This window comes from Bos indicus x Bos taurus, chromosome 4 (assembly GCF_003369695.1).
Source record: "Bos indicus x Bos taurus breed Angus x Brahman F1 hybrid chromosome 4, Bos_hybrid_MaternalHap_v2.0, whole genome shotgun sequence".
NCBI classification, from domain to species: Eukaryota; Metazoa; Chordata; class Mammalia; order Artiodactyla; family Bovidae; genus Bos; species Bos indicus x Bos taurus.
The window spans coordinates 100,570,919-100,589,734 of record NC_040079.1 but is presented as its reverse complement, the minus strand read 5'-3'; the positions used below and the strand labels follow the sequence as shown (position 1 = coordinate 100,589,734).

General features: G+C 36.6%; 1 protein-coding gene across 13 annotated transcripts in view; it reads left to right on the top strand.

Annotated features, from left to right (window-relative positions):
- PHF14 (PHD finger protein 14) overlaps positions 1 to 18,816 on the top strand; it is a 239,355-nt gene that overhangs the window by 68,476 nt on the left and 152,063 nt on the right. The window lies entirely within an intron of this gene.

The following is an 18,816-nucleotide window of genomic DNA, read 5'->3' as shown; positions in this document are numbered from 1 at the left end:
AGAAAGACAAAGGGCAAGCGTATACTCAGTAGCCAATGAAAGAAATATATTGCTTTTGGTTTTTCTTAACAGTTTACTGTTTTATATTATGAAATATACTATACTAGTTACACCTGAGAATGTATAGTTTACATATTCAATGCAAAGTACAGTAATAATGAAGATCTATTGTGTTCACAAACCCACTTTAAAGATAGAACATTACCAAAACCTATGAAGTCACCTTTGAATCCCTGAGGACTCACTTCACCATCCATGTAGTCTAGAGATAACCTCCTTTCTCAAGTTTGTGTCTTTTATTCACTCCATTTTTTATATGTATTTATGTATGTATATTGGAGAAGGAAATGGCAACCCACTCCAGTATTCTTGCCTGGGAAATGCCATGGACAGAGGAGCCTGGTGGGCTACAGTGTGGTGGGGTAACAAGGGTCAGACTGGACTTAGTGACTAAACTACCACCATCGTGTGTGTGTGTGTATTCATAAGTAATACATAGTTTTGCACAGTGTGAATTTTGCGTAAATTGAGTCAAACTGTTTTTTCCCCATTATTTGATACTTTGACCAACTTTACCTTGATTGATTCATACATGCTGATATGTGTAATTGTAGCTCATTTATTTTCACCAGTATGTCATTTTTTTATTGAAAATAGATCATTAACAGTTCAGTTCAGTTCAGTTGCTCAGTCATGTTCGACTCTTTGGGACCCCATGAACTGCAACCCGCCAGGCCTCCCTGTCCATCACCAACTCCCAGAGCCGACCCAAACTCATGTCCATTGAGTCGGTGATGCCATCCAACCATCTCATTCTCTGTCATCCCTTTCTCCTCCTGCCCTCAATCTTTCCCAGCATCAGGGTCTTTTCAAATGAGTCAGCTCTCCACATCAAGTGGCCAAAGTATTGGAGTTTCAGCTTCAACATCAGTCCCTCCAGTGAACACCCAGGACTGATCTCCTTTAGGATGGACTGGTTAGATCTCCTTGCAGTCTAAGGGACTCTCAAGAGTCTTCTCCAACACCACAGTTCAAAAGCATCAATTCTTCGGTGCTCAGCTTTCTTTATAGTTAAACTGTCACATCCATACATGACTACTGGAGAAACCATAGCCTTGACTAGACGGACCTTTGTTGGCAAAGTAGTAGTTTGGCAGTTTTGTTTCCACTTTTTTACTTATAATAATTTTATTTATTTATTTTTAGCTCTGCTGGGTCTTTATTGCTATGTGGGCTTTTCTCTAGTTGTGGCAAGCAGGGGCTACTCTCTAGTTGTGGTGTGAGGGCTTCTCATTCTGATGGCTTTTGTGTTGCAGAGCACATGCTCTAGAGTTCACGGGCTTCAGTTTTTGGCTGGGCTTGTGGTTCCCGGGCTCTAGAGTGAGTGAGTGAGTGAAGTCGCTCAGTCGTACTCAATAGTTGTGATGCACAAGCTTTGTTGCTCCATGGAATGTGGATCTTCCCATATGAAAGACCAAACATGTGTCTCCTGCATTTGCAGGTGAATTCTGAGCCACCAGGGAAGCCCTCCATCTTTTCGCTTTTATAAACAACCTCACTTTAAATATTATTCTAAATCTCTTCTGCAGCTTGGTAACAAGGAGTTAGGGTATATAGCAAAGCATGGGTTTGCTTAGTTATAGGATATTGGCACCCAGTTTTGCTGGGTAAGTGCAATATTTTCCAAACCAGGTTACACTTACACTAGCAATGAGTAATGTTACTTTTTCTGCCAAACTTGGTTTGTCCAGTGTTATAATGCTTTCCAGTGTGATATATGTAAATAGTAGAGGCATTTTATTTTGCATTTCTCTCAATACTTAGTTGACTTAGAGCATCTATATATTTTTGGTTGGTTGTGTGTACAAATCTTATTCAGCTTTTCTATCAGGTTGTTAGCCTATTCTTATAAAAAATTCTCTCAGGTCAGAGTTTTAAAAAGTTTTTCCAGAAAACATTTATGTTAGTTATTACCAGGTGCCTGGGAGCTCTACCAGCCTAAGGCCATTTTAATAAAAGTTTGTCCTGTGTGTCTCTTCCACTACATGAATATCGTTAATTTCTACTCCAAAGCCATGAACAATGGCTTGCAGTTATGAATTCTTAGGGGAGACATTTTTCACTTTCTTACCTTGAGCCAAGGCAGGCACATTTTACAAATCTGCCTATCCCTAAAGGAGATGTAAATATACTTTTAGGGATAGTTGTCAAATTCATCTGTTTTGTTGTCTGTTTGGTTTTAGTCTTAATTTTTTCTTTCCCTTACAGTAATAGTTTTTTGAAAAGTTTTTTTTTTTTAATCTGTAATATCCATCTATATTATAATCACTTAAAAGATTTTAAGAGAAATAACCTAGATTATTTCATTCAGTTTTGTGTTATAGATTCATTTGAAATTGATGAGGCGAATCTGGGAATTGTTATCTTTTAGATAATTGAAATATGTAGTTTTGGGTGCTCTAAATTGATCAACTTGAAATAGTTTTTCTTATAATTTCCTCTAGTTTAAAACATTTTTTAGATTTCACAAATGTATTTTGTTTACAGATGAACTAGAGAGAATTTTATTTCTTTAAATAAGCCATTTTATTTCTATTTCTAAAATATTCTTCTGTAACTTTTGATGCTATTATCTGCAGCTGTTCTTAAGATCTTAGAGAAAAAGCTGTTATTACTTCTTATGTCTGTGTTTGCATAGATTATCTTCTTAGGAAACACTTTTTCTAGTTTCTTTATTGTTTGAAGAAATCTTTAGGAATGATATTACCATTAACTTTGGAGTTATCATATAGAGGGAAATTTTGTACATATTATAGTGATATTTGTGTGTCCATTATTTAAGATAAAACAAGATTCCATTTTTTTCTGATTTACCTGTCTCCTTTTTAGCCTAGAATTACAAGAACGTTTTTGAGTTTTCCAGTTTAGTCCAGTGCCTTTCATGAAATTCTTTGTCTCTAGTTTCTTTGTGTAAAAGTTCATTTTACAGTAGTCATATTATTCTGTCAAAATTTTGAAGAAAATTTTACCCTTGTGACATAGAGGATTCATGACAGACCTTAAACTTCAGTTTCTCATTTCAAAATAGTATCTCACTCAGTAAAACAGTTCAAATGATCATTTGTTCTCCAAGTTTCCATTTCTGTTAAATTTATTATGTTCCATTGGATTATAGTGATAGCACAATTTTTAGAAAGTAGTTTGGGGTTCTTTCATGCTAGTTGAAATGATTTCATCTTCTTTCAGAAACCCATATTGTGGGGTGTATGAATTGATATTCTGTTAGAATGATTTTATTTTTTAAAAATTAAGACTTTATAGTATAATTAAGTGGACAGAACTTTAATCTCTTATTTTGATGTCTGTCTCTGTGGAATTGTCCAAGAACCATCGAAAATAAAAAATGATCAGAGCTGCTATAGATTGAAGTTCCATTTTTATTGATTAGTTTCCTTATCCTCTGTTATTAATTTCTCTCCTTTTATACTTTATAAACATACTTTATAAATATACTTTATATCTTTATGTTTAAAAATAGCGTCATGGTAGTAAGGGAGTAAAAGGGAGAAGGAAGGCCTTCATGTGTTGGAGTGTTTGTAAATACTAGTGTGTTTCTGGTAATAATTTAACGTCTTTTTATCTATACTGCTAACGAATCCAACTACGTTATTATTTTATATTTCTTCCTATTTTTCAAAGGTAGGTAAATCAGAAGTGGATGTGAGTATGTTTACTCTTACATAAAATAGTTTAATAGTAATAATACCTTACTTTTTCTGAGGATTGATCATATACCAGACACTGTAGTAATCCTCCATCCTACTCCCCCTTAAAAAAATTAGTATTTAGGTATTATAACTTCTGTATTACTCAGGCACAGAAACCTGCAGTAATTTACCTGTGATCTTACAGATAGTAAGAAGAATAGGAATTGAACCCAGATAGCTGGCACCCCACTCCAGCACTCTTGCCTGGAAAATCCCATGGACGGAGGAGCCTGGAAGGCTGCAGTCCATGGGGTCGCTGAGGGTCGGACAGGACTGAGCGACTTCACTTTCACTTTTCACTTTCCTGCATTGGAGAAGGAAATGGTAACCCACTCCAGTGTTCTTGCCTGGAGAATCCCAGGGACGGGGGAGCCTGGTGGGCTGCCGTCTATGGGGTTGCACAGAGTCGGACACGACTGAAGTGGCTTAGCAGCAGCAGCAGCAGCTAAATTAAGAAGTAGTGTCTTTTCTGAGGTCTGTAGAAGAGCATTTAGTTGTGGTGCAAATGAAATAGTTGTAAAAACATTTGATCATTAGATAACATAGTTGGGAATGTGGTACTCTCATCTGGTACCAGAATGGTCATGTGTCTTTCCACAGCATAGTGTTACCTATGAGCAGCCAGACACATATCCACTTACTGACTCTCAAAACTGAGTTCCTTCACATTAAATATTACATTTAACACTGTTTTTTTTGTACTTTCAATTGGGTGTGAACTGTTTTCCTTTTCAAGCTTGTGCAGGAGTGTTGGCAGCCCTCTTGTCAATCACAGTATAATGCTGTAGAAGTTAATAAAACATTTGCAGATTATTTTACCTTCAGGAAATTGATATTTTAAAAAATCAGAAAAGAAAAAATTAGAAGCAGCAAAGCAATAAGTACACTGATGGCATGTGTATACGTGAGCTACCAGTATATGTTTATTTTACTGTTCTCTATTTTGGTTTGTATTTTTTCTACCGCATTGAGTACTGTGCAACCTGCTGTGGGAAAAAAGGAGTATTGAGTGAAATTGGAGAAGTGCATGGCGGTTTTTTTTTACATTTTTTTCCCTTTCCTAACTAGTTATCCCAAATTGAACCTAAAACATTTGGCTTATTGCATCTCAACTTTTTTGATTAAGCAATGAATATCTTTTTGATTTGTTCACTTGGTTTGATCACTGTTAAGAAAGATGAGCCCATAGACTCAGTCTGTGTGCTCCAGTGCCTCTTTGGTGCAAAACGAAGCTACTACTAGAAAAATGGCATCCACTTTTCCTGCTGACAGGCAATTGCCATTTGTCATGACCAAAGGGTGCAACAGGGAGTAGAACACTTTGTTAAACCTTACTTTATTTTTATTATTTGGATACTGAAGAAAGTCATTTTTTATTTCATTCTACTCTGATTTCCTTAATAAGAATATATAGAAATCTGAAAGGATGTATCATGTTTTGAGACAGTAGATTTAATAAGATCTAGATGCTTTTCAAAGCAAGTAGTCTCAGTACAATTTTTTTCTATTAGAAATATTTTCTACCCAAAGATCATAAAAAGATTAACCAGAAAAGTTACTTGAAAAAAATTATAGCGGTAAAGATTTAGTGTTTTTTTTTTTTTTTTAATGGGTTAAAAGAGGTATTTGTATAAGAATGGAGATAGTATACTTTCAGAAAATATCCTTCCTATAAAACATGGAGATTCTGTTTTGTATTTTAATGTTATCGCATATTTAATTGCTAAATTATCAGTGTTTCTGAAATTCATCATTCTGAAAGAATAATTTTTTAATTGAGTTTTAACTATAAATGTAATATGAATACTTTTTTTTGTTGTAAGAAGTTTAAAAATCCAAAGTCTGTTATAACTCTTTTCCCAGCATTCTCTTTCTCCAACCTAATTCACATGCCTTGAATCTATCTTTATTAGAAGAGTATATATTTTGAACTTTGATTATTTGACATTTCTATAGGTGTATCTGTCAGAGAACAAGAAAAAAAATGATGAATGAGTCATACAGAAAAGTAGTATGGAGATGGTTCAAGACACATAGCATATAATTCAAGTATTAATAAATAAAACAGGAATGATCTGATTTTATAAAATTCTTCACATATGGTTTCCTGCTCCAGAGATAAGACTTTGTAACACTTCTTCCATTGGCTCATAAATATCCCATCTCCAGTATTTCAGTGTCTTAGTAACCATTATTCTCTATTATTACTGGGTACAAATAGGAGGAGTAAGTTTAAAGAAGGAAGAGGGTTGAAAAGCATATTTTAATAAACTTTACTATTCTTTAGTATGTATTTAATATTTATTCATTTGTCATAGCTATTCTATGAATTAGTTACTAATATCATTGCCATTGCTAATATCACTGCCAAAGGAGAAACCGAGGCAGAGAATTTAAGTTACCTATCTAAGAACATACAGCTTCAAAGTGGTAGAACCAAGAATCAGATTTAACTACTAGGTCCTGAGCCCTTTAATTACTTTATTAGGCTGCCTTTCTAGACAAGATCCTTTCCTGGACTTTGCTGGGCTAGAATCACAGGACCTTCATGGTTCCAGCAGCTTAGTAACTAAGGATTTGGTCCGGAGAATGGAAGGCATTCTATAAAGAATTTTGGCCTTATACCACAGTTGAGGGCCTAAATGTCAAGAAAAGATCACCATAGATTGAAGGAGCTCTGCTGAACATCAAAGAGACTGTCAGTGAAATCATCCTGAAGCACTGAGCAGAGGGTAGGAGCTGACATTAGATCAGAGAACTTTGGTGAAGACCTCAGCCTGAACATCACTGGTAGTAAGTGGGTAGAAAAGTTAGTATTTGTGGGAAGGTCTGCAAAACCTGTCAGGACTGTGAAGTGGGAGCTGATGTAAAGGTCTGCAGGGCTGCTGCATCTGAAAAAACCAAGCACCTGAGCCCTGTTACTTCTTGAGGAAAACTGGCCTTCACTTTACTTATCTGCTTCAAATATGAGGTGCTGTCATGAAACTGTACAGACCAGGATATTGTGGGAAGTGTGGTTTCCAGCCTTAGACTGCATAAACAAGGAGGTGGTAGTGTTGGTGGTGTGTCTGCCAAATTGACCACAGACGATCTAGCATAATAACCTACTACAGCTTAATGTAGTGATACTTCGCATGTGGTACGTGCCATAAAAAGTAACACTTCCAGACTCCTTCCCCCACCCCACTCCTTACTCCCTTTTCTTTCCACCTTTAAATGTAAAATGACCATACTTCATATATTGTTTTCCCTTTGATTCTTACATTACATAAGACAATGTAATATCTTTCAACTATGACTTTTTATTATAGTACTTTTTTTTTTTTACTAATTTCAAGTAGTTTATTTTTCTTTCTTCTACCTTTCAAGTTTGTGTCTCTGTCATTGAGCCAGAACAACTTGTAATACTGTTGACCTTGTGGGTTGCTGTTTTACTGATAAGTGATACATTTACTTTCAGTCCTTTGGACTGCAAGAAGATCCAACCAGTCCATCCTAAAGGAGATCAGTCCTGGGTGTTCATTGGAAGGACTGATGTTGAGGTTGAAATTCCAGTACTTTGGCCACCTAATGCGAAAAGCTGACTCATTTGAAAAGACCTTGATGCTGGGAAAAATTGAGGGCAGGAGGAGAAGGGGATGACAGAGGATGAGATGGTTGGATGGCATCACCGACTCAATGGACATGAGTTTGGGTCAGCTCTGGGAGTTGGTGATGGACAGGGAGGCCTGGCATGTTGCGGTTCACGGGGTTGCAAAGAGTCAGACACTACTGAGTGACTGAACTGAACTGATCAGACAGACTGTTTTACGATTTAATAATATTCTAGTTTTAACACTTAAGTGCTTTCTCACACCTTTAGAGATCCCAGTAATTCTGTAGTTATTTTATCTTCTTTGATTTTGCTTATTTTCAGCTTTATCTCACATCATGTAGAAGGTAGATAGTGACTTGTAATGCATACAACACAATTCTCAGCCTCAGTGGTTTGATCTTTAATTAATTTTGTCCTCTTAGGTAAGCTTTCAGAGTGCAGGAAAGATGAACTTTTGTTTGTAGTATATAAGAACATGAATTGAAGTTACGTTTTCTTCACAGTTGTCAAAATTGTAGGGAATTACCTTTTACGTGAGTGCTTTGGTCGTATTTATTCCTGAGTTGAATAGTTCTTTATATTAAGCAGTAAAAATTGGCTACATGGATATTTCAGTCTTTCCATGTTTTGTGGTCTTTGTGACTCCTTGTCCTACTCTTGAACCATGATCAGGTTAATTTTTTCAACATATATCCATTGAGCAACTAATGAGGTAAGGCACTGGGCAATAGATGTTGAGTAGAACACTAAAATGAAGACATGGTCTGTGTCCTCAAAGAAGTTTCCTGATAGAAAGTTGACTCTCAAATAATGTAATATTTTATAGATTAGAAGGTAAAGTGTCCATATGAGGGGGACATTAAATTACACTAGCAGATAACATGCTAACTGAAATGGAAGAGGAAAGACAGAAGATTGAGATAAGCAACAAAGACGACAACTTGACTATTATTGCTGTCAATAGTAGGAAAGTATTCTCCTGAGAAAGTCCTTACTTTCCACTGCTGAAAACCTTAGTATTAAAGAAGATGAAATTTTTAAAGTAACAGCAAGCTGAACACGTGTAAAAGCTTTGGATACTTTAGCATAAAATTTAGTGTATAAATTTTGAACCACATACAGTTATCATTTAACACCTGTGTCTTATCTTTCTTACATGTTTTTATGAGCATCTTGATGGCTGGCAACAGCTCTTTGCATTAGTAACTGTAAAATTTTAAATAAGTTAATTGGATCAAATCTTAATAGCTAATGTTAGTACAGATTTACTTATCAATTAAAATTATTGATGATTAATGAGTTAAAGCACCTTCAGCAAAAAGCCTCTTAATATTTCAGTTATTTAATTTTTTCATATAAATAGATGTGAACATTTTTTTAGGATAGCTCATTTCTCTTTAAATTATTCCTGTGTTAAGGAAATTTTGATCATTAGTGTATTGATTGAAGAGGTGTTTTTTTTTTTTTGAACTTAAATAACTTTCTTATATTTATTTAGTTGAAAATATCTTATATATAGATATGACTTCTAATTATGCTTGAGAAAATAATGAACCATTGTAACTGTAATGGTATTTTCCTCTCTAGGACAATTTCTTTGTAGCATTATTCCCTTTAAAAGATAAATGGTAGAAAATCAAATTCTTGAGTGTTTTAGATAGCCTCAAAACCTATAAGATAGCATGGTACGTGGTGGAAAGTTCCTGGACTAGCACATGGTAGATTAGAATTTTAGTCCATACTCTGCCAGTAACCCTTTGTGTGACCTTGAATAAGTAATTTACTTATCTTGTTTGCACTCAGTATCCTCATTTATAAAGTAGATGATCTGCAATCTTTTCTAGAACCAAAGGTCTCTTTCTAAATTTCGGAATTGTATTTATTTTCTATCCCTAAGACTGTTTAGGAGGGTTAAAATATACACATTGACATTCAAATAATCTGGAAATTTTGGTAATATTTTGTAATTATATTTTAGAGTTTTTAGTTTTGTTTTATTTTTAAAGATCACATTTGTTGGTAACCTTTATCTTTTCCCTTTCTGGATTATACCTTTGTTATAATCATTGTCTCCTTCTGAAAAAATTGTGTGAATGATTCCAAGAAAGTGGGTCAGCAGATGTGTAGGATAACTTATTTTCATGATTTTATTTAAAAGAAATTTTTAAGTTCTCCTTTTGTTTCGTTTCCAAGGTAACATTTGATTATTTTACTTAGCCAGGTTTATATTGACTTCTTCATGATAGTAACTTTCCAGAGATAAAATATGAAGAACAACAGAATAACTCTCTAAACACTTTATGAACTTTTAAACTTTGACACACTTTTTGCCCTATTACTGGTCTAAGGCTGGGTAGGCAAGAGTGAGGTGGGTGCCGAAGGAAAGAATACAGTCAGATTATGTCACTAATTAAATTTTGAGAATTCTTATTCAGTTTATTTTTAAAGAAAGGAATGAATAGTTTAAAAATAAGCTATTTGCCTTTCATTGTATTTGTAATTTATCTCTAAATCTAAGACTGTCTGCTCACAACCTTCAGCTACCTTATAAAATATTTCTGATACACTGTCTTACATATAGTCACATATGTCGTATAATTTCTTAAATATTTTCTCTGAGACCTCTCTCCTCCAGTTCTAATGTGAATTTTTTTTTTTTTTTAATGTTACCCTTGAACTCTGTTTCATCATCATCCTGGGAATTCCTTTTAACCTTTGAAAGATGGTATTTCCTGTTGCTTGCATTTCAGTTTCTTTTTTTTTTTTCACTTAGTCCCTTATCTTGTTGGGGCAACTCTTTCAATGACTTATTAAGTAAAGATTAATAAGAGATAAATTTTTTGAGATCTTATATGTCTAAAAAATAAGTTTTATAATTTCATTACTTATTTGGCTGTGTATAAAATACCACATATTTTTTTAAGTATTACTTGACTGGCTCCTGGCTCCCAGTATTGCTTTCTGCATTTCTTTTTTTCCTTCTCTTGAAACTCTTAAGATTTTCTCTTTCTCATTTAGGATGACCGTGTACTTTCATTGTTTCTTTTAATAGCAAATTTCCTTAAAAAACAGCAAGTATTCTTATTTCATGATTTCATGATAAAAAACTTCTTTTACATCCTTATGAATATTATAACTTTTATTTTTTTTTTCTGTATTCTGCATTTGGTTTCCTTATTTCTATTCATATTCATCTTTTTCATGTTGAAGCTTTCAGATGCCTAGGAATCTTTGGAGTCATCCACTCATATTTTGTTTTAAAAAAGGTAATTAAGTTCCTACAGGGCTGGTTCGGAGAAGGCAATGCCACCCCACTCCAGTACTCTTGCCTGGAAAATCCCATGGACAGAGGAGTCTGGTAGGCTGCAGGCCATGGGGTCACTAAGTCGGACATGACTGAGGAACTTCACTTTCACTTTTCACTTTCATGCACTGGAGAAGGAAATGACAACCCACTCCAGTGTTCTTGCCTGGAGAATCCCAGGGACGGGGGAGCCTGGTGGGCTGCAGTCCATGGGGTCGCACAGAGTCGGATACGACTGAAGCGACTTAGCAGCAGCAGCAGCAGCAGGGCTGGTTAGCCCAGTGTTTCCCCCAAAGGTTGATTTTATGATTACAGAGCTTTTTCTTTGGAAACTCCCTAAATGTCAGTATCTATAGGTTTTTTCCACATTAATTCAGTAGAAGTAGTCTCTCTTCTCCTAAATGATAGGTATAATTTTGACTGTCAGGATCCTGGACAGGTGAGGAGAAAGGGGCTAAGGCTCTCATGGTTTAGAAAGTAGAATGCATTAATGCTTCCTGGTTTCTGTTTGTTACCTCATTGCTTCCTTCTCCGTGCCTGAAAACCCCTTGTACAGAGTCTCTCTGCTTCTTTTTCTCCAGAGAATATACCTCCTGTGTCCTATGGGAGAGGGGTAGTCTCTTAACTGCACAGAAAGGAAATGAAATCCTATATCTTCATGTTTCTGAAGTTTCATCCAAAGTAGCATTTTATTTCTTAATATTTAAAAAAAATGCATTTATTTTTAATTGAAGGATAATTGCTTTACAATGTGGTGTTGGTTTCTGCCATACATCAAAGTGAATCAGCCATTATTATATGTATGTCCCCTCTCTCCTGAATTTCCCTCCTGCCTCTGACCCCATCTCCCCCCTTTAGGTTATCATAGAACCCTGGTTTGAGTTCCCTGAGTCATACAGCAAATTCCCACTGGCATCTATTTTACATATGGTAGTGTATATGTTTCTGTGCTACACTTTCCATTTGTCCCACTCTCTCTTACCTGCCCTGTGTCCACAAGTCTGTTCTCTGTGTCTGCATCTCCATTGCTGCCCTGCAAATGGGTTCGTTGGTACCATCTTTCTAGATTCCATATATATGCATTAATATTTGATATTTGTTTTTCTCTTTCTGACTTACTTCACTCTGTATAATAGGCTCTAGGTTCACCCACCTTATTAGAACTGACTCAAATGTGTTCCTTTTTATGGCTGAGTACTATTCCATTGTATGTATTCACCACAGCTTCTTTATCCATTCATCTGTTGATGGACATCTAGGTTGCTTCTATGTCCTAGCTATTGTGAATGGTGCTGCAGTGAACACTGGGGTAAAGGTGTCTTTTTAAATTATGGTTTCCTCAGTAGTGTGAGTATGGTCTCAGTGTGTTTGCCCTATGATGCCCTCTTGCAACTACAAACAAAGCTAGTGGAGGTGATGGAATTCCAGTTGAGCTATTCCAAATCCTGAAAGATGATGCTGTGAAAATGCTGCACTCAATATGCCAGCACATTTGGAAAACTCAGCAGGGGCCACGGGACTGGAAAAGGTCAGTTTTCATTCCAATCCCAAAGAAAGGCAATGCCAAAGAATGCTCAAACTACCGCACAATTACACTCATCTCACACGCTAGTAAAGTAATGCTCAAAATTCTCCAAGCCAGGCTTCAGCAATATGTGAACCGTGAACTTCCTAATGTTCAAGCTGGTTTTAGAAAAGGCAGAGGAACCAGAGATCAAATTGCGAACATCCGCTGGATCATGGAAAAAGCAAGAGAGTTCCAGAAAAACATCTATTTCTGCTTTATTGACTATGCCAAAGCCTTTGACTGTGTGGATCACAAGAAACTGTGGAAAATTCTGAAAGAGATGGGAATACCAGACCACCTGATCTGCCTCTTGAGAAATTTGTATGCAGGTCAGGAAGCAACAGTTAGAACTGGACATGGAACAACAGACTGGTTCCAAATAGGAAAAGGAGTTCGTCAAGGCTGTATATTGTCACCCTGTTTATTTAACTTATATGCAGAGTACATCATGAGAAACGCTGGACTGGAAGAAACACAAGCTGGAGTCAAGATTGCCGGGAGAAATATCAATAACCTCAGATATGCAGATGACACCACCCTTATGGCAGAAAGTGAAGAGGAACTCAAAACCCTCTTGATGAAAGTGAAAGAGGAGAGTGAAAAATCTGGCTTAAAGCTCAACATTCAGAAAACAAAGATCATGGCATCCGGTCCCACCACTTCATGGGAAATAGATGGGAAAACAGTGGAAACAGTGTCAGACTTTATTTTTCTGGGCTCCAAAATCACTACAGATGGTGGCTGCAGCCATGAAATTAAAAGACGCTTACTCCTTGGAAGGAAAGTTATGACCAACCTAGATAGCATATTCAAAAGCAGAGACATTACTTTGCCAACAAAGGTTCGTCTAGTCAAGGCTATGGTTTTTCCAGTGGTCATGTATGGATGTGAGAGTTGGACTGTGAAGAAGGCTGAGCGCCAAAGAATTGATGCTTTTGAACTGTGGTGTTGGAGAAGACTCTTGAGAGTCCCTTGGACTGCAAGGAGATCCAACCAGTCCATTCTGAAGAAGATCAGCCTTGGGTGTTCTTTGGAAGGAATGATGCTAAAGCTGAAACTCCAGTACTTTGGCCACGTCATGCGAAGAGTTGACTCATTGGAAAAGACTCTGATGCTGGGAGGGATTGAGGTCAAGAGGAGAAGGGGCCGACAGAGGATGAGATGTCTGGATGGCATCACTGACTCGATGGACGTGAGTCTGAGTGAACTCCGGGAGTTGGCGATGGACAGGGAGGCCTGGTGTGCTGCGATTAGTGGGGTCGCAAAGAGTCAGACACGACTGAGCGACTGATCTAATCTGATCTGATCAGTAGTGTGACTGTTGGGTGATATGGTGGTTTATTCCTAGTTTTTTAAGGAATCTCCGTACTGTCTTTCATAGTGACTGTATCAATTTATGTTCCCACCAACAGTGCAAGAGGGTTCCCTTTTCTCTACACCCTCTCCAGCATTTATTTTTTGTAGATTTTTGTATGATGGCCATTGTGATTGGTGTGAGATGATATCTTACTGTAGTTTCTCTAATAATGAGCAATGTTGAGCATCTTTTCATGTGTTTATTAGCCATCTGTAGTTTCTTTGGAGAAATGTCAATTTAGATCTTCTGCCCAATTTTTGATTGGGTTGTTTGTTTTTCTGGTATTGAGTTGCATGAGCGGCTTGTATATTTTGGAAATTAATCCTTTCTCAGTTGTTTCATTTGCTGTTATTTTCTCCCATTCTGGGAGTTGTCTTTTCATCTTGTTTATAGTTTGCTGTGCAAAAGCTTTTAAGTTTAATGAGGTCCCACTTGTTTGTTTTTATTTCCATTACTCTAGGAGGTGGGCCAAAGGGGATCTTGCTGTGATTTATGTCACAGAGTGTTCTGCCTGTGTTTTCCTCTAAGAGTTATATACTTTCTGATTTTTCATTTAGATCTTTAATCCATTTTGAGTTTATCTTTGTGTATGGTATTAGGAAGTGTTCTAATTGCATTGTTTTAAGTGTAGCTGTCTGGTTTTCCCAGCACCACTGATTGAAGAGATTATCTTTTCTCCATTGTATATTCTTACTTCCTTTGTCAAAGATAAGGTGCCCATAGGTGCATGGGTTTATCTCTGGACTTTTATCTCATTCCATTGGTCTATAGTTCTGTTTTTGTACCAGTACCATACTGTCTTGATGACTTTAGTTTTATAGTATAGTTTGAAGTCAGGAAGGCTGATTCCTCCAGCAACATTCTTCTTTCTCAAAATTCCTTTGGCTATTCGGGGTCTTATGTGTTTCCATATGAATTGTGAAATATTTTTTTCTAATTGTGAAAAGTGCCATTGGTTATTTGATAGGGATTGCATTGAATCCAAAGATTGCATTTGGTAGTATAGTCATTTTCACAGTATTGATTCTTCCAACCCAGGAACATGGACTATCTCTCCATCTGTTTATGTCATCTTTGATTTCCTTCGTTAGTGTCTTATAGTTTCTGTATATAAGCTCTTTTGTCTCTTAGGTAGGTTTATTCCTTGGCATTTTATTCTTTTTGTTGCATGATAAATGGAACTGATTCCTTAATTTCTCTTTCAGATTTTTCATTGTTAGTGTGTAGGAATGCAAGTGATTTCTGTGTATTGATTTTATATCCTGTGACTTTACTTAAAGTTCAATAATTAGCTCTAGTAATTTCCTGATTGTATCTTTTGGGTTTTCTATGTATAATATAATGTTGTCTACAAATAGAGTTTTACTTCTTCATTTCTGATCTGGATTCCTTTTATTTCTTCTCTGATTCCCTTAGCTAGGACTTCCAAAACTTTGTTGAGTAAGAATGTTGAGAGGGAGCATCCTTGTTTTGTTCCTGATCTTAGAGGAAATGCTTTAGTTTTTCACCATTGAGAATAATAGTATGTGAGTTTATGTGATTGTAATATAGTTAGGGATTTTATTTTTCAAGTGTTACTACTGTTAAATGCCCCATTTCCATCTGTAGAATGATAGCTTTCGTAAGCTCATTAAGTGTGTACATTTGATTTCCACAATGTTGTAGGCAGAATAATACCCCTATCCCCACAAAGATGTCCATGTCCTAATCCCCAGAGCATTTTTATGTGTTACCTTGGCAAAAGGGGCTTTGCAGATATGATTAAAGTTATGGATCATGAGATGGGAAGATTAAACAGTATTATATGTGCTCAATTTTTTGTTGACTATGATGGCTACTCCATTTCTTCTAAGGGGCTCTTGCCCACAGTAGCAGTAGTCATAATGGTCATCTGAGTTAAATTCACCTAATGCAGTCCATTTTAGTTCACTGATTCCTAAAATGTTGACGTTCACTCTTGCCATCTCCTGTTTGATCACTTCTAATTTGCCTTGATTCGTGGACCTAACAGTCCAGGTTCCTGTGCAATATTGCTCTTTACAGCATTGGACTTTACTTCCATCACTAGTCACATCTACAACTGGGTGTTGGTTTTGGTTTGGCTCTGTCCCTTCATTCTTTCTGGAGTTATTTCTCTACTGTTCTCCTATAGCATATTGGGCACCTACTGACCTGGGGAGTTCATCTTGCAGTGTCCTTTCTTTTTCCTTTTCATACTGTTCATGAAGTTCTCAAGCCAAGAGTATTGAAGTGGTTGCCATTCCCTCCTCCAGTGGACCACGTTTTGTCAGAACTCTTCACCATGACCCATCCGTCTTGGGTGGCCCTACATGGCATGGCTCATAGTTTCATTGAGTTAGACAAGGCTGTGGTCCATGTGATCAGATTGGTTAGTTTTCTGTGAATGTGGTTTTCATTCTGTCTTCCCTCGATAGAGAAGGATAAGCGGCTTATGGAGGGTTCCTGATGGGAGAGACTAACTGAGGGGGAAACTGGGTCTTGTTCTGATGGGCAGGCAGGGGCCATGTTCCCTTCCTGTTGTTTGACTTGAGACCAAACTATGGTGGAGGTAATGAAGATAAAGGTGACCTCCTTTAGAAGGTCCCATGCACACGCTGCTGCACTCAGTTCCCCCATCCCTGCAGCAGACCACCGACCCATGCCTCCACCAGAGAATCCTGGACACTTACAGGTAAGTCTTGGTCATTCTCTTGTGGGAGATCATGGCATCTGGTCCCATCATTTCATGGCAAATAGATGGGAAAACAATGAAAACAGTGAGAGACTTTTATTTTCCTGGGCTCCACAATCACTGTGGATGGTGACTATAGCCATGAAATTAAAAGACGCTTGCTCCTTGGAAGAAAAGTTACAACCAACCTAGACAGCATATTAAAAAGCAGAGACATTACTTTGCCAACAAAGGTCCGTCTAGTCAAATCTATGGTTTTTCCAGTAATCATGTATGAATATGAGAGATGGACTATAAAGAAAGCTGAGCGCTGAAGAATTGATGCTTTTGAACTGTGGTGTTGGAGGATAGTCTTGAGTCCCTTGGACTGCAAGGAGATTAAACCAGTCAATCCTAAAGGAAATCCTGAATATTCATTGGAAGGACTGATGCTGAAGCTGAAACTCCAGTACTTTGGCCACCTGATGCAAAGAACTGACTCATTGGAAAAGACCCTGCTACTAGGAAAGATTGAAGACAGGAGGAGAAGGGGACAAGAGAGGATGAGATGGTTGGAAGTCATCACCAGCTTGATGGATGTGAGTTTGAGCAAGCTCCGGGAGTTGGTGCTGGACAGGGAAGCCTGGTGTGCTGCAGTCCATGGGGTAGTAAAGAGTTGGACACAACTGAACTGAAAGTAAGAGGGAGATGTGACTATGGATTATGAGTCAGAGATATGCGCCCTTTGTAGATGGAGGAAGGAATCCAAGGAATGCTGGCAGTCTCTAGGAGATGGAAAAGCAAGCAAAGTGATTCTCTTCCTAGAACCTCCAGAAAGGAATGCAGCCTGCCAACACCTTGATTTTAGCCCAGGAACACTTAGGGTATATCATTGTGGTTTTGATACACATTTCTTTGTTGGCCAATGACACTGTTGATATTTTAAAACAAAAAGAAATGATGCAGCCCCTTCTACCTTTCTGTTATCTGTCCTGTATTACATAGTGCAAAAATGATGTTGTAGTTGGACTCTTAAACAAAGGAAAAGTGACAGATTATAGATCTGTTGTAATTATTAATCTGTGTCATTATTGCCATCATCCCTCAATTTTAGCTCTTATGATCTAAGAAAGTAAAACCTAATGTGATAGTATGATGAAGTTCTGGAAAAGTACTCTGAGGAGTAATTAATTGAAAGAATATTCACATAGTTACTTGATTTTGCTGCCCTTGTTACTTTATGATTATTTTTTTGGTATGTTTATTAGCTTAACAGATGAATGAACAGAGACTCTTAACATAGTAAAGACCTGTTCATTTATCTTTAAATATTTAAACTTCTATTACCTGAATGCTAGGATGTTTGGAGAGTAAAACTGGAACTGATAATTAGAACTGTCTTATATGGAACATTCTGCCTTGTTATCTGGAATAATTATGGCTTTTCTGCATTGAGTAGAGATTATATGAGATAATATTTGATTTTAATTTTAAGATTCATGTGTGTGAAATAATCATGATTAAAAGTAGATTCATGTGCCCTCAGTATGTTGTGGGGTTTCTTTTCTGCATTTCAAATCCAATTGCCATCTTTATCCTCACAGTTACTTAGCAGCCTGGATATCTAGGTATCATGCTTTCATTACAATTCCAGTATCTTTCCTACCTCCTTTGTTATTTTAGTAATGTGTTTGCTACTGTCCTTGATTCTTTTATCTTCTCGCCCATCTGAACTCTTTCTTTTTCCATTCCTTCCTGAGGGTCACCAGTGTCACATGTAAGTGTGTTCCTTTGAGAATTGTGTTTTCCAGTTTTGTTAGGCATTTTCTCCATACCCATCTTTAAGGTGAATGTAGTTTTACATCAACTTTGATCATTATTAAGAGTATAAATTATGACTGATATATAGGCATACTTTGAATTTTAGAACACTAGTTTTGATTAAAGTTTTGAGCAGTATGTGACTTTATTTTTATGCTTCACCTTAGTTGCCCTTTCCAAATTTATAAATAATTATACATTTAATTATTTGTTCTGAACCCAAATGGACAGAGGCTGTCCCGTTCACCACTATGTGCTGGTTACCTACTACGGTAGGTACTTGGTGGATATTTCACCAATGAGTTCTTTTCCACTGTTGCTCTGTATCAGAAGCTTAGTATACTTTGAAAGAGTCTTTTCCCTAGCCTTTTATGGTTAAGAAGGAAAGTAGTTTGTTTCTGCTTGTATGTATTAATCATATTTCATTGGCGAAACTATAGAATTACTCGAAAGACAGCCTTCCCTTTAAGTATCTTGTTATTTAGACATTTTCTCTGCATTTTTTTTTTTTAATGTAGAAACTTTTCACTTGCTTTTAGGCAAGGAAATTACTTTTGAAGAAAATATAAATTAGCTTACCCGTGTTCCTTTTGAAGTTACTTTAAAATTGATGTTTGTACTTTTTGGCATATTTTCTAATAGCTTTAATGTAACTTGAAAGCTTTCATATTTTCTTTTCGTTTTCTTTACACTCTGTGTCATCTAGTGACTTTTCATCTTTTATACAAGTGCCA